The 16580-nt window shown below is 48.4% G+C and overlaps 1 pseudogene; it reads right to left on the bottom strand.

Moving 5' to 3' along the window:
- Window positions 1–9744: 9744 nt before the first annotated feature.
- LOC149859518 (uncharacterized) lies at window positions 9745–10345 on the bottom strand (annotated as a pseudogene).
- Between the last annotated feature and the right edge of the window lie 6235 nt (window positions 10346–16580).

The following is a 16580-nucleotide window of genomic DNA, read 5'->3' as shown; positions in this document are numbered from 1 at the left end:
CACTTCCGTTTCATACAAGCATACATGTGGTTACATCATTACATACATCGCATGTATATTATAATTAACTACTTAAGTATGCAGGGCGGAGAGGCAAATATGCATCAGCTAATTTAGCATGCTCAGAGACTACTATAGGTCACCAAGAGTTTAAACCCCCCGCGCCCTTTCAAGGACACAGTCAGCTGAATTCCAGCTTCTGTAATCTGTATGAGAAAGGCTAGGGAGAAGCTGGGGGAGAGTCTGCGATTTAGTATAAGAAAAGCTGTGGCAAGGCTGGGCAAGGAAAAAAGTCCTTGGCAGTGTTTCTTTCTTATCGGGTGCAAGATGCAAGCTGTGCATTTCTAACAATACTCCATTTCTAACAATATTCCCCCCTCAAGATGCTTTCTGCTCCCCATTTTCATTTAGGCAGATCAAGATAATTACGAGGAATTTTTCTGAGTACCATGACTTTTGCTACAGTCTGCGCTTTGAGGGGGACTGCTGCAACTTGCATCCCTTCAACTGTGGTGGTTATCAATCTAGTGAGACAGGGAGTAAGGCAAGGAATAAAAATCAAACCAGTCAGAGCACACAAAAATACAAACCCTACTTTTTTCCACCAGGGTCCTCCAAGTAGATTAGACCACCAGTCTTTATCCCATGTGTTTTCCCATGTTTGTATTGGTACATGGGCTATTTTCCTAATCTCTTTGGCAATCTCTAAGACTGCTTTTCTGTTATCATCTATTTGGAGACAACAATTAGAAAGGTTGAACTTTCCGCAGACTCCGCCATCCTCTGTGAGTAAATAGTCTAAGGCCATTCGATTTTGGTATATGGCTTCTTTCATCTGAGAACTCTGTTGGGCCAGTAACTCGAGAGCAGTGGCAGTTTGGTTAGTAATTATTTCCAAGACTGCCTGCAACCTGATGATTCTATTTAGCATGTATATTGGTGTCCAGTATCCCCAACTCCCATCATCAGCCCATGTAGCTGGTCCATAATACTCAATAATCCTTTGAGGGGGCCACTCATCCTCCTTCCACTTTTTGGGAGCCACCCTGTGTCAAACTTACATCAATACTTCTCTTGGTCCTTTTCCAATCTTCATACAAAGAGACTCCCAACTTATTTCCAACCTCAGATGGTAGCAAAAAGAAAGCTGGTACAATTACCCCAATATAGCAGGTTCCTGTCCACCTTTGTGGCAGTACCGTATAGGCTCGCCTTCCACAAATCCAATAATGTCCTTTTAAGGCCCTGTTCTCCCCTCCCAAGGCCAGGGGGTCACGGTTCCACCAGAAAAGAGGGGGATAGTATTTGTTGTCCCTATGCCCTAAAGGGCCGGTGTAATGGTCACTCGGTTTAAGCTGACATCTCCATACGCCATCTTTATCCCTATACTCGCACTCAGTTATCTCATTTGTGTCATTTGAGGCACTCCAATATCTATTAAACCATGCCATCGTGCCATTCGGGTGCGCCCATTGCCAATTATAGAAGTAAGGTATGAATCATTCACTTCGGGTCTCATTATATGCCTGACATTTTGTAATGTTAGGATCGAAACGTGATACTCTTGCCCTTCTGACCTTTTGGAAGCAGGTGTCTTCATCATACGGGGATGATTGTGGAGTGGATGGGTTACATTTCATCCACCTGGAGTTTGGGAGCTTAACAGCAGTAGAGTTCCATTGACCTGCATACTTGCTGCAATTAAGGGCATAACAGGTAGTGCATGTTCGGACCCATTTCAATGTCCATGTACACTGGCTATGTCCCAAACTCCTCCCTGTACCATTATTGCTAATACAGTACTCTCCTAATGCCACTTGGGAAAGATCTCAGCTGCGGTTCTCATCCCGTTCTTGACCAGTACTCTTAACATCCGCCTTATCACTTACCAACCATTTTGGGGCCAAAGGAAAAGCCCTCCAAGGCCACTGTTCTCCGGCCTCTCGGAGCCCCCCACAGGCCCAGCAGTTGGTAAGATTGAAAGTACCTGCAATTCTTTCCATCATGTCAACACACAAATTTGTCCCTGGGGGAGCAATTGGGGGAAGCGGGGATATAGGCTGGCGGCTAGGGCTGCTCAATCCTGCTTCTCTTACTACATAGATAACAACAAAGCATATTAAGATTCCCACCATATTCTCCCTTTCTTGAGATCAAATACAGCCTAAACTTTTTCTTTTTACTTTCTCGTCTAAATTTCTGAACTTTGATTAAGCCGTCTCAGGCGCACTTGGAGATCACCAGTGGGTTCACAGCTCCACTTGCTGGCTTCTTGTTCCGAGGACGACTCAGCTTCCAGAGTGAGTTCGTCCTGGGAGTTGGTGTCCTCTGACGCTCGTGGATGTCGTTTCACATGGGTATGGTGTATCCAACAGTCATGGCCAGCAATCTTTACAGTGGTGTGGGTTGTTAGAAGTACCCGGAAAGGGCCATTCCACCTCTCAGTCAAAGGTTCCTTTTTCCACCGCTGCACCAAGACCCAGTCTCCCGGGCAGAAGTCATGTACCAGTACGTCTAAAGGCAGACGCTGAAAGGAGGCTGCATACCTGTGAAGAGAAGACAAGACAGACTGCAAAGCAATAGCATACATATGAAGCTCGCTATTACCTAATTCAAAAGTTACATTTTCTCGCATCCCAGGGGGTAAGACTCAGGGGGGCTTGCCAAACATAATTTCATATGGGGTTAATTTAATGCCCCGTCGGGGAGTGTTTCGAATGCAAGTAAGAGCTAGTGGCAATGCCTGAGGCCACTTAAGGCATGCTTCAATACAGATTTTGGTGAGTAGAGTCTTTAAGGTCCTATTCATGCGTTCCACTTGTCCTGAATTCTGTGGTCTCCATGGTGTGTGTAGTTTCCAAGTGATCTTGAGAGCTTGTGCGACTTCTTGAACCACCTTTCCCACAAAGTGTTGTCCTTGATCCGACTCAATGGATTCAGGCAGAGAATACCGGGGAATGATCTCCTGCAACAAATACTTCACTACTGTAGCCGCAGTGGCAGTCCTGGTGGGCCATGCCTCGACCCAACCAGAGAGCTGGTCTACCATGACAAGTAAAAACCCATGATGTCCGGACCGTGAGAGCTCGGCAAAATCAATCTGCCAGGCTTGTCCAGGGTACGCTGCCCAGGGTCTACCTCCCATTGGCACAGGGGGTTTCCTTCGAGGGTTTACTTTCTGGCATGTGATGCACCTGGTAGCAATACGCTGAGCTTCTACATATAGCCCTGGGGCTACTGCTTGGTGGATCACTAGATCACCCATAGCCAAGCTTCCCATATGGGTTCTTGCATGGAGCTGTTGCAGCACCTCCCGAAGCAATGGCCTGGGTATCATGACCTTTCCTCCCGGTACTATCCACCACCCCTGGGAGTTCTTTTTTGCACAAGATTTCTGTGCAACTTTATCTTCTTCAGGGGAATACTGCGGGACTAAATCCCGGACGTATGGCCATATGGCATGGGACATGGCCTGCCTGGATACTTCCTCCACTTCTCCACCAATAAATGCGGCTTTCTTTGCTGCCGCATCAGCCTTTGCATTTCCAAGCTTATGCTTTTCCTCAGCAGCCTTCCCATGGGCCCGCACATGAATGACTGCTACCTCTTTAGGCTGGTGGAGTGCCTCTAGTAGTCTAATAATCTGGGGACTGTTAGCAATTTTATTCCCAGAAGCCATAATGAAACCCCTTTCTTTCCACAATAGTCCATGCGCATGGACCGTAGAAAAAGCAGAGCGAGAATCAGTGTATACATTAACCCGCTGGCCTGTCCCCAGCTGTAATGCTCGGGTGAGCGCAGTGAGTTCCGCGGCCTGTGCTGACCATGAGCTCGGCAATGACTCCCTCCATACTACCTTATCCAAGGTTACCACTGCACATCCTGTTCGTCTTTTTCCATCGATGACAGAGCTGGAGCCGTCTACGAAGTATTCAGCATCTGGGTCTTCAATTGGGTCCTCAGCAAGATCAGGCCGCACCTGTGTGGTTTGATTCAGGACCTCAAGACAGTCATGCGTCAGTTTCCCTGGCTCCGGCAGCAAGGTTGCAGGGTTCAAGGCTGTAGTATGTTTGAAAGTAAGTCCTGGATTAGAGAGCAAAAATATCTCATACCGTGATTGCCTGGAGGGGTTGAGAAACTTTCCTCCCTCAGTCCCTAGAATCTGGGGAACTCCATGTGGGGTGTGTATTTCCATGTCCGCACCTATGACTATCTTCTGGGCTTCTTCAACAACCACTGCTGTGGCTGCCACAGCCCGAAGACAGGCTGGCCACCTGAGTGCAACTGGATCTAGAACCTTTGAGTAATATCCCACGGGTCTCCAGGTTGGGCCTGATGGCTGTGTCAGCACCCCTGATGCGACCCCTCGATTCTCATGAACATACAGTCGATATGGTTTTTTACTATTTGGGATGGCCAGGGCAGGGGGCTGGGTTAATGCTGCCTTAAGCAGGTCAAAGGCATGCTGCATTTCTTTACTCCATTTCCATTCAGTGAGACTCTCCTCAGTCAGGGAGTCATACAGTGGTCTAGCCTTCCCACCATAATCTGGTATCCATAGTCGACAGAACCCAGTTAGCGCTAGGAATGCCCGCAGCTCCTTGGGTGACTTAGGTGAGGTTAGACCTTGGATTGCCTGTATGCGATCTGCACTCAGGGCTCTGACTCCTTTTGGAGCTTATATCCCAAAAATGTAACTTGAGGCTGACATATTTGGGCTTTCTCTCTAGAGACTTTATATCCTTTTTTCCCTAGAGTGTTTAGCAGTGACCTGGTGGCTTTCTCGCAGAGTTGCAAGTTTGGGCTTGCAACTAGCAGGTCATCCACATACTGGAGGAGAGTCACTGCGGGGTGTGATCCCTTCCACTCCTCCAAGTCCTTCTGAAGGGCAAGTCCGAAAATATGGGAGGCTGCTATGAATCCTTGTGGAAGAACTGTCCACATGAGTTGGGCTTTATGAAAAGTATCTGGATCCTCCCATTCAAAAGCAAACAATTTTTGACTCTCTCGGTGAAGGGGAATGGAGAAGAAAACATCTTTCAAATCTAGCACTGAAAATATTTCAGCTTCCCCTGGTACTTGTGTCAAAATTGTGTGTGGGTTTGGGACTACAGGATGGTCTGAAAGGACCTTCTTATTTACTGCTCGCAGGTCTTGGACGAGACCCCATCTGCCTTCGGCACTCCAAGAATGGGGGTATTATATGGTGAGGACCCTTCCACTAGCCATCCGCACCTCTTGTATTTCTCTATTAACGGCTTGAGTCCAGCTCTGGCTGCTCGGCTGAGTGGATACTGCTTTACCCGAACGGGCCCCTCCCCATCCTTGAGTATGATCCTTACCGGGGAGACCGACTTAGCTCGTGCAGGGGTTCCATCAGCCCATACCGAAGGGTCTACTCCAGTCATGTGATCTTCAGAACTTACTGCAGGGCGTTGGTCCTCCAGGAGAGCCATCTGATAGTTCGAGCTCTGCTTGACAGGTAGCTGGACCACCATCTGGTCGTCTCTGAAAAATATCTCAGCTTGCAATTTTGTGAGTAGGTCCCGCCCAAGTAGTGCAACTGGGCAACTTGGAGAATATACAAAGGAGTGCTCAAACAAATGGTCCCCCACTTTGGTGAGAAGTGGCTTACAAACAGGGAGTCGGGATTGCGTTCCCTCAATTCCTTCCACAAGTACATGCTGTTCACTAATTCCTGCACAGGGGGCGTTTTCTGGAATCACTGAAAATGTAGCCCCAGTATCCACCAAGGCTTCAAAGTTTTTGCCACCAACCCTAATGGTTACCATGGGATCTTCTCAGGCTCCAACCCGAAGGGTAGTGGTCTTAGATCCCTGTCCCCTTCATTCTGTGTCCTCACCCTTTTCCTCTGCCCGCATGAGGTGACCTCTTGGTTCACCCTCTCTCTTCTCCTTTAACTTTGGGCATTCCCTCTTCCAGTGTCCTTTCTCCCTGCAGTAAGCACAAATGTCTGCTCCCACTTTCTCCCTTCCCTTTCTGCATCCCAGCCTTTCCAGGGTTACCTCCAGTTATAGCAGCTGCCAGCGCTGCCATCTGTCGCTGAGCCTTTTTATCCTCCTTGCGCTCCTGCATATGCTCACGATTCCCATATACCTTATATGCAATTTCCACCAGCTCTGAAATCGGTTTCCCAGCACCTCCCTCAGTTTTCTGTAACTTCTTACTAATATCAGCAGCGGATTGACCAATAAACATAAGATTTACCATGCGTTGATTATCTGGGGCTTCTGGATCTAGGTCCGAAAACCTGCGGAACGCCTCATACAGCCTCCCGAGGAAAGCTGAGGGATCCTTTTCTCTTCCCTGTCTCACTTCATACAATTTAGACAGATTAGTAACCCAAGGCACTGCCTTCCCCATTGCTTCCACTATAATCCCCAGATACCGTGCACTCAGCTCTCTTCCTTCTGCAGTATGATTATCCCATCTCGGTTCCTCAACAGGGCAGGTATCACGCAAGGTACGACCAGCAGCTCCCTCCGCTTCTACCCTGGCTGCTGCAATGCGCTCTGCCGTCCCCAACACTAATCTCCTCTCCTCCGGGGTCAGGAGGGTTTGGAGCATTATCTGGACATCAGCCCAAGTGGGTCGATGGGTTTGTCCAATAGATCGAAACAGGTCCCTCATCTTTTCAGGGTCTTCACGAAAAGAGGGGCTCTGATTCTTCCAGTTAAATAAATCTGAAGTACTAAATGGGGTGTAGACAAAAGTTGCATTGCCCCCCTCTCCGATAACCTCTCGCATCGGGCAATTCAGCACCGGCTGTGATTCTACAGTCTTGCGCAAATAATAGCCCTTATTCCCTGATTCAGATGGGGCACTTGGCTGAGGCTCACGCTCTGAATCATTAGGTATGCTTTGATACGCCGGTGATGGTTTCTCTGAGGGAGGGAGCGGTGGTGCAGAGGGACTGGATCCCGAGGAGGTATCTGATTCATCCTCGCTACCTGACAGGGTGACCAGAGAGCGGATCCGATACTCAGCCAATTCAGAATTCCCCCCCTCATTAGACTCAGGGAGTACAGGCGGTCCTCCTCGAGTCTTTCCTTTAACAACCATCACATGAGACTTTACTAAGCATTTATTAATCCAAGGTGGCTGATTTTGAACCACCCACAACCAACAATCGATATAAGAAAATTGATTCCAATATCCGTTCTGCATAACTATTTCATGGATAGCTATCACTTCTTTTACTACAAAGGATCCTTTTGGGGTCCAGTGGACCCCAAATGTTGGCCACTCGAGTTGACAAAGCTTAATTAAATCACCCTTTTTCATCTTCACTCCATAATCTGCCTGCTTTGCAAATTTACTGAAGTTTTGTAATATATAACTTAAAGGCGTATCCGAGTTTTCTACATGGGAGTGACCTGCACCCATATGCCCACAAAAGTGCGTCCAACGCACACCAAATACCAAAAGATCCTAGTTACAGACGGTTCGCATATACCAGGCCGAAAATTTCCCAGTATTAAACCAAATCGAACGCGTCTTTGTTCCCGGATACAGACCAAATTGGGCAAGGGAATTCATATACTCACTCAGATACCCCAGAGATCTCGATCAGAATGCCAGAATGTGTGTCTGGCGTCCTCAGAAACCAAAAATTTTGCACAGGAGCCTTTAATCTCTTGGGTACCCCGACTCACGTCTCAAACCCCCTGGGCAAGCCCAAAAAGGCAGCTCGGTGTGCACTCCCCGTGGTGGCAGAGACGATCTTGTCACTGAGCCCCGAGGTGATCCAGAGACGTCCCATCTGGGGTGCCAAATTGATGATTAAAATGGTTCGTTTCTCTGGAGGCCACCAAAATCACAGACACACACTCATTAGATGGCACAAAAGGTGCATTTGCAAATAGGGTCAGAGCAGAGTCAAGAACTCAGATTACTCCGAACCCACCAAGGAATTTTGCAGGCTGTATTTATCTTTTTCCTCCTGGGCACGTGTGCAGAAACAGGAACTCCTACAGCTCACTTCCGTTTCATACAAGCATACATGTGGTTACATCGCTACATACATCGCATGTATATTATAATTAACTACTTAAGTATGCAGGGCGGAGAGGTATATATGCATCAGCTAATTTAGCATGCTCAGAGACTACTATAGGTCACCAAGAGTTTAAACACCCCCCTTTCAAGGACACAGTCAGCTGAATTCCAGCTTCTGTAATCTGTATGAGAAAGGCTAGGGAGAAGCTGGGGGAGAGTCTGCGATTTAGTATAAGAAAAGCTGTGGCAAGGCTGGGCAAGGAAAAAAGTCCTTGATAGTGTTTCTTTCTTATCGGGTGCAAGATGCAAGCTGTGCATTTCTAACTATACTCCATTTCTAACAACTTGGCCAGTAAGGGCTGGCTTCCTGCTGCCATTGTAGGAGCACCCATGGGCCTAACTGTGGGGCGAGTCTGTGCAATTGTGACTGGTGCAACAGCACAAGGGGAAAAAAGAACTTTAATATGAAGCGTGGCGGCTATGGGGTTGCACTCAGTGCTGAGAGGGCAGGCACCGGTTGCTCTAAGAGCATCTGAAATCAGTTCAGGGTGTGGCAGATTAGGTGGTGATAGTGCTGTTCTCATTAAGGGCTGTCTGCTGCCATGGGTCTGGCTGTAGGTGAGCTTGTACATGGAGGCTACAGGCTAAAATCCTATGATCAGGAGAGAGCAAATGGAAGTGAGTACTCTGAAAGCAAATGGAAGTGAGGGTGTGTGTGTGCCCAAAAGCTTGTAAATAAATAAATTTTGTTGCATATATCCAATTGGTCTAATAAAAGACATCACCTCCACCACAAGTTCTGATTCCTTTTGCCTATAGACCAGTATGGGTCAACCTGTATCTCTCACCCCTTTAGGGCGGCCAAGCAATTCTTCATTCCTGGTTGGAACCAGGGGCAGATTATGGGGTGATAGAGCCGCTGTTACCCTGGCCAGGGCATGGCCAGGGGATGGGAGGGCATAGGTATCCGTACAAGAGAACAAAGAATGATTCATGTCGGACAGGGTGGACTGCAACATCTGGCATCCAAACAAACACATTACACCCAATTACCTAGGAAGTGCAGGTAGCCTCTTCCTCTCCTAGCTTCAATTTGAAGTGACACCTGGTGGACAAAGGGGTGAACTACACAAAAGTTGCAGCAGCATCTGGTGGACAAAAGGGCTTAGAGACATTTTTGAGCGCACTTCTGTTTTCATGTGACGGATCCATGGATGCACAGGTTTAATTCTTGGCAATCCAAACTAAAATACATTGGAATGCATTTTATTTAAAGCTCCAAAACAATATTTAAATGGCCAGAAAAGCAAACTGCAACACAGGGCATACTGTAACACAGTTAAATTGCAAAAAAGGGTAAATTTAATCACATGTACAAGAGCCCTCAGTTTCTATCGATTTTGCTTGTGAAATGTAAAGGCTGTGTGCAGACAAGGTTCTTTGGGTGAGTCTGATATCTTTTATTAGACCAACTAAATAGTTGGAGAACAATATTTAAGCAAGCTTTCGGGTTTGTCAGGCTAAGGAAATTTCAGCAGTTGATGTGTGCTCTTCCTGGATGGAATGAAAAGTACAGAAACCAGAGGCTGGTCTGGTCTGCATGTAGGACAGGCAGTCAGTGAAGATCTAGATTGAGAAGTCAATGGGTGAGAGACAGGCTGAGTCGCGGGGAGAGAAGGGAGATAAATAGTGAAGAAATACCTGGGAAATCAGATGTCAGGCAGGTTATAATGCGTCATAAATCCAATGTCCATGATTTGTAGTATCCAGGAGGTTGATGAAGTGGAGTTAGTAGGCTTGTCTCTGGCAAGTGTTTTGTAAGTTTCCTTTGACGATTAGGACTGAGAGATTGGAAAGTGAGTAGTTTTCTTGTGAGAAATCTGCCCCCACTGGTAATTGGGTGTTCGTGTCTTTGGTAGATTTCGGGTGTGTGTTGATTCTGGTGCACAGTTGTTGTTTGGTCTCTCCTACGTATTTTCCATCTAGGCATTTGGTGCTTTGAATGAGAGATACTACATTTCTGGAGGAGCAGCTGTAAGATCTGGGAATGTTGATGGCTCTGTTGTGGGGTGTAGTGATTGTGGGGGTGGTGGAGATGTGTTGGCAGGTTTTGCATTTCTTGTCATGGAGGTCTGGATCCATTTGGTGTGTTCTGGGTCTGAGGAAGTTTGCTCCTGGTGATGAGGTTGGTGAGGTTCGGTGCTTGTTTGAAAGCTAGGATGGGTGGTTCTGGGAAGATCTCTTTAAGAATAGGGTCTCTTTCTAGTATGGGTTGCAATTGTTTGAGGATTTTCCATATGGGTTCAAGGGAAGGGTGATATGTCATAGCCAGTGGTGTATGATTAGTGGGAGGTTTTCTTCTGTACTGCAGCAGTTCTTCACATGGGATCCTGGTGGCTCTTTCAAAGGCTGTGTGAGCATTCTTATTTTGGCTATAGCAGCCTGTATTTCTAGTTATCATAAGGGTAAAATTATTGCTGGTTAGCTAAGGGTAAATTTAACAGGGCTTAATGTCTTAATGACCATAAAGTCTCAGCCACCTCCACAGTGTAGCTTAGCTGAAAAAATGCTTCAGGACCTCAGGGGGTTGCACTTAAGGTTGGGGTGCTGCTGGTGAAGGCTCAAGGGCCTACACAAGACTCAAATGTGAGCTCCTAGCCCCCAGCTGCCCTCCTGTACCCCAACACCCACGTCGCCTCCACAGGCCCCTGGCCGCTTGGTGCCTGGCTCCCACCCTGGGTATTAGTCACACACCTCACCCACCACAGCTCCATCTCACACCTGTGTTTGAGCCCCTGCACCTAGCCTGCCCGTTCTCAGTTCTATCTCTTACCTGTGTCTGAACCCTGCACTGAGCATGCCTGGTCTCAGTGCCCTCTCACACCTGTGTCTGAGCCATTATGGCTGCAGAACAGTCCAGGATCCCACTGCTGAAACCTCTTAGCTCAAGTAGTTACTTGAATTTTCAAGTTGGCAAATACCAAGGTGATAATTGAATACTTTGCACTTCCAGAATCAAAACCTGCTTTATCTACTTAACCTCACTCACACCCACCCACAACAAGGAAGCATGGAGATAAGAAATTACAGGCTCTGGAGCTATACCTGGTGGACGAACTACATACTTCTCAATGCAGTCGGACCCTAAATCACATTTGTGTTATAGATGTTACAAAACCAGTCACAGACCCTGGTTCAACCACATCTGGTTCAGCTAAACTATGTCCATTAAGCTTTAGATACCATGCAATGATCGGGCCCCTAAACAAGATTTAACTCCATGCATGTGTAACATGTTACAGGTTGCGGCATATTATCGGATTGTAAAGTGTAATGTCTATCATGGCCTCCTGGGTTTAAGTCACAGAAGGAGTGTGGCACACCCCAGTCAAAATCTCCAGCCTTGCCTGAAGCTAATACATGGCTTCGGAGGAAGGCTTAAAAAAGAAAAACCCAGACATGTGCAGCAGCAGGAGCGGGGAAAAATTCCCTCCTGGCCCCCAGCTGCAAACAGCAAAGCCCAGAAACATAAGAAATACCCATAGTAGAATATTAGGCATAGCTACACTTAGATCATCCCTGACCGATGGCTAGTCAACCTCATCTTGAATGCCTCCAGTAATGGAGAGTCCATGAGCTCCCTCGGCCGTCTATGCTAGTGCCTCACCATTCTAACAGTGAAGACATTTTTATTGATAGCCAATCTAAGCCTACTTTGCTGCAACTTCAAACCATTGGTTTGCATCCTATTCAGAGAAGTGGGGTGGAAAATTTTCCGCCCCACATCTCTGCCTTTAGTGAAAAAGAATGTGGTTTAAGTAGTTCTGAATCAGATTTGCCTCAATGTGGTTCTGAAATGGAACTAATAAGTAGTGCAAGCGATTCTACGATGGAGAGAGTGAAACTGGAGGTGCTGCAATGACCTCAGTGCCTGGTCAAGCGGAGCATGGGGATTGGCAGGGCAGGCACAGGTGCTTCTCCTGTGGCTCCCCGTGTCCAGGGAGAGGCGGGCACAGCTGGAGAAGCCATGGGCAAACCTGTAGCTGCCTGGTTGTGCTTGCCTCTTCCCGGCCAATCCGAATCAGCATCGAAACTCCGAAACTGATTTGGCTGAATTGAAACGGAACAGTGATCTGAAACACCAAAACGAATCGCTGTCCCTCTGAAATGGCTGAATCCGAAACGGAAATGAAACATAGCTGTTTTGCAGAGTCCTACCGTCCCATGTAGAGCTGCATAATGGTGACAGTGGGCACAGACCTGGGCTGCATCTATGCCCTGGGAGCCGGGTAAGAGCTATGTGCCAAGCAGGCCCAGTTTTAACTGTGCCTCACTGTTACATGTACCCCCTTTGCCATTTTGATGTGGAGGAAAGCATGAATCTCTTCCTCTCCCCCACTTAGACCTGCCCTCATGTTAGATAAGCAGCTCCTAGGCCAAGCACATACCAACATATCACAAAGAGGCAGTAGTGTGCATGCGTGTGGGAGGGGGGGCACCCCACACTTTGGCACACTTTGGACACATGCACAGTTAGGGCTGAACTTACATTGCCAGCATGGGTTCCCACTGGAACTTCACAAGTAGTGAGCCCTGAGCTCACCATTTGGTTGAGATGGGTCTGGTTGGAGCCCACAAGGTGAAATCTTGCCGCTCTTTGCCCTTTCCCTCCCTTCCTGCTAAACCTAGCTGCAGGGGAATGGAGGGAATGAGCAATGGCAGTAACACTCACCCCCAGGGCTCTCTGTAGCTACACTAAAGCACGGGCTCCAGGCAGATCTGGCACTGAGAACTCACATGTGACACAGCCAAAGGGGAATGCAGCCACGCTACTGCATCTGTCTAGATCCACGCCTGCAGATGGGGAGTACAGAGGTGATCTGGAGTGGAATGAGCAACATGGAGGGAGGAGGCTTCAGGACACTGGAGCAGTGCTAAGCCCTGGAAAAGTGTTGATTTGCCAGAAAAGCTAGGCTGTGTTGATTGGATGACAGCACTTGCACTCAGTCAGCCTCCTGCCAGCAGGACTGGGGGCTTTTGAAAAAGGCTGCAGGATGGATCCTGGCAGGTTGCTGTTAAAAACACTTGGCTTTCTTCACTCTGAGATGCTCATAGTCCTACCTCATTTCTGTGTGCATTTTAAATGACGCATCACTTTGCTGCTAGGGTTTTTTTCTGTTTTCCTCCCCCCACCCACCCCAGCAGACATCCTACTCACCCTGGAACGAAAGCTGAAAGCAGAAACTCTTTCCAGTGCCACTCCCAGCTGAACAAAGAGCAGATCTGCACAAGCAGATTCAGTACAGGCTACTCTGGAAACGCAATGGGTCAGGTTCACAATGCTTGTCAGGAAGTCCTGGTCATATGCTATTGGTTTTGCATCTTTCATGTGGCATCTGGCAAGCCCACACCTTATCTTCCCCCTGCATACACCTGCCCCTGATGACAACTCTTCTCCTGACCCCACTGCAGGCTGGTCCCACATGTCTCTAATATATTCTTTGGAGTCAGATGACCACCACACCCTCACCACGTGCTGACCAGTGTCTCTAAGCGCTGGAATGCTTTCTGGTTCCCTTTCAGCTGCCCCCCCAGCCTGTAACAATCGGGAGCTGGTACAACCTCATTTTTTCCAAACCATTCCACTAATCCATTGTCTAATCTCTTAGCAAAAATTACAGTCAACCCTGCTGACACAACCCTAGACATAACAGCCTATCCTGCCACAGGTAGAGGGGGATCGTGGCAGCCAACCTCCTGCTTCTGTAAAGGTTGTTAAAATACATTAAAGAGATCCCAGGAAGAGAGCCATGCTCCCTGCTACAGAGGAAGGCAACGTTCCCCCCCACCCGACACCCAGAGAGAACATATGGACCTGACCATGGGGTACAATTCTTTCCTGACCCCAAATATGGCGATTGGCCTGACCCTGAGCAGAGGGGTAGGACCCTGTAGCCAGGAACCTCTGGGTTTAAATCTTAGCAGGAGCATTGGCATGTACCAGTCAAAATCCCCAACCTTGTCTACAGCCAGTGCCCAATGCCTCTAAGGAGGGCTTAAAAAAACCCAACCCAAAATACAAAATCCTGACACACAGCTGCAGGGTTGAGGTGGGGGGCAGAATTCCCTCCCAACCCCATGCCATAACCAGCAAAGCCCAGAAGCATGGGAAATTCCTATAAAATAGCATAGGCGTAGCTATTCCTATATCACTCCCCAAACCACATGTATGCACACAACCTCCTCCTAGGCACCTCCAGTGTTGAAGAATCCCCACCTGACCCGGGCAGCCTGTTCCACTGTCTCCCTAACAGCTCTAACAGTGAAGAAGCTCTTCCTGATACCCACTTTGCTGCAACTTCAAGCCACTACTCTGCATCCTACTCCACAGCAAGAGAGAAAAGGTATTTCTCCTCTTTTTATGGGAGCCCTTTGAGTATTTGAAGGCTATCATGTCCCTTCCTAAGCACCTTATCTTCAAGCTGAACATGCCTAGCTCCTTCAGCCTCTCTTCGTATGATTTGCTCTCCAAGCCAAGCCCCGTTTTCATCTTTGTCACCTGCCTCTGGACTCTCTCCATGTCCTTTCAAAATGTGGAGCCCAAAACTGCACATAATACTCTAGTGGAGGCCTAAACAATGCTAAGTGTTGACGCACTATTACCTCTCGTGTTTTGCACCTAATGCTTCTGTGGATACCTCCCAAAACTGCAGTCACCTTTTGTGCAGCTGCCCTGAGTCCCATATCCTTTTGTCTTCTGTCATCGGTGACCAGTGCTGTGATCCTGCCAGGTGTCACCCGTTTTGTATTTGTGAGCATTCTTCCCAAGGGGAGCTCCTTGCATTTTCAGCACTGAACTTCACCCTGTTAGCTCCAGCCCAGCTTTCCAATCTGTTGAAATCCTTCTGAAATGCACTCCTGTCCTCCACCTTCTCTCTGTGCGCAGCAGCACCTCCTTTCCCCACCCCCCCATCAAGGGCAGGGGAAGGGAGGGCAGACTTGCTTGAGGGACTTGAAGCAGTCTGCCTTCCTGGAGAGGGAGAAAAACAGGCTGGCAGGCAGGGCACAGCAATACCAACAGCTCAGGTTGCTCCTCCTGCACCCCCCTTTCCAAAATCTTTGATCTTCCCCTACCATGAAGGCAGGTGAACTTTTGCATGACATAGGTAAGAGAGCAGGGATACATTACCCTCAGCCCTGAAAGAGTCTGCTCCTGCACAGCATGTAGGGGAACATCTCTTTCCTCCCTTTGTGGCTGCACCTCTGAGCCAGTCCAACTCTGTGCAACACCTTACGCACTACCGAACAGTCCGTCTCCCCTCCCACCCCATTGCCAGCTGTGAAGAAGTGGGATGGCCCTAGCCTGGACACCCCCTCCCTTTCAGACCGATGAGCAAGGATCCTGGTTTGCTCTGTTCAGAAATTCTACAATCTCTCATCAAAAACCCAAATTATCCAATTAAAACATCCAAAATTCACATTTTTTTGTGATTAAAATGAAGCCCTATATATACAGGTATCAGTTGAACACAATATTTTATTCCTATATTTACAATATTAAAGCAATTTGGAAGCCTACCAGTGCCTCATTCATTATAAGAAAATAAATTCTAAATACTTATATATTTTGGTGGGTTTGTAAGAGCTCTGCCTGCCCCCTTTTCTCACCAGGATGCGAGTCCAGCTTCAGCAGTGCCCCAGCCCTTCCCCCCCTCAACTGTTTTCTGGTGCTGAGTAGCCCTAATATACTGGTACCACTCATTCCCAAGCCACCATACCCCCCACAGCCCTGCCGGAGGGAGCTCCCAGTTGCTAAGGCTATGGTGGCCGCTGCAGCTGAAGAGGAGCATGGAGACCTGTTTCTCCTCCTGCGAGCAGGATGGCTGGAGCCTAGCAGACCCTGTCGTGGACAGGAAAGGACGTGCTGTGGGTTCAGGGCTCCCTACCCCGCTGCCCTTCCCCCTGGAGATGTTGTGCTGCCACCGCCACCACAGGGAGCCCCCACCAGCTGCTCTACAATGGTGAGGTACCCCATGGCCACCCAGAAGCAGCAGGGTGCAAGGGGCACCACACCTTGGCAGCATGGCTAGCACAGAGGTCCTGGTAGCAGCAGCCCCACTCCACCCTCCCATGCCAGGTCCCACTCACTGAGCCATACAAGGCAGCAGGGCTGGGAGTCCCAAACCCCCAGCAGGCAGCCTGCATCATTCCCTGCCCCATGTAGAAATCTGCACCCCTCCTCCATGGGAATGCACACAACAGTGGGGAGCCAACCCTTGCACCACCCCTGGAATGAGCCACCTGTGGCTCCATCCCACTCCCCCAGCCAGGCCCTGTGGCTGAACATTTCTGTCCTGGCTGGGTAGCACCCCCAGCTGCCAACCCTGCCCCACTCCCTGTGCTTTTCTCCCACAGTGGTTTCCTGTGCTCTTCTCCTTTAAAGGAGAAATTCCACATTTTTCCATGGCAAACAAAAAACCCAGATCCCTCCTGTTAAGTAATGAAATGGCTAACAGTATTGAGACTTAGAATATCGCTGATGTCTGAAGCAACATGCATTA

Source organism: Crocodylus siamensis, chromosome 7 (genome assembly GCF_052110815.1).
Source record: "Crocodylus siamensis isolate JL-2025a chromosome 7, ASM5211081v1, whole genome shotgun sequence".
Lineage (NCBI taxonomy): Eukaryota > Metazoa > Chordata > Crocodylia > Crocodylidae > Crocodylus > Crocodylus siamensis.
The sequence above is the reverse complement of the archived record's forward strand: the minus strand, read 5'-3'. Positions and strand labels throughout refer to the sequence as shown.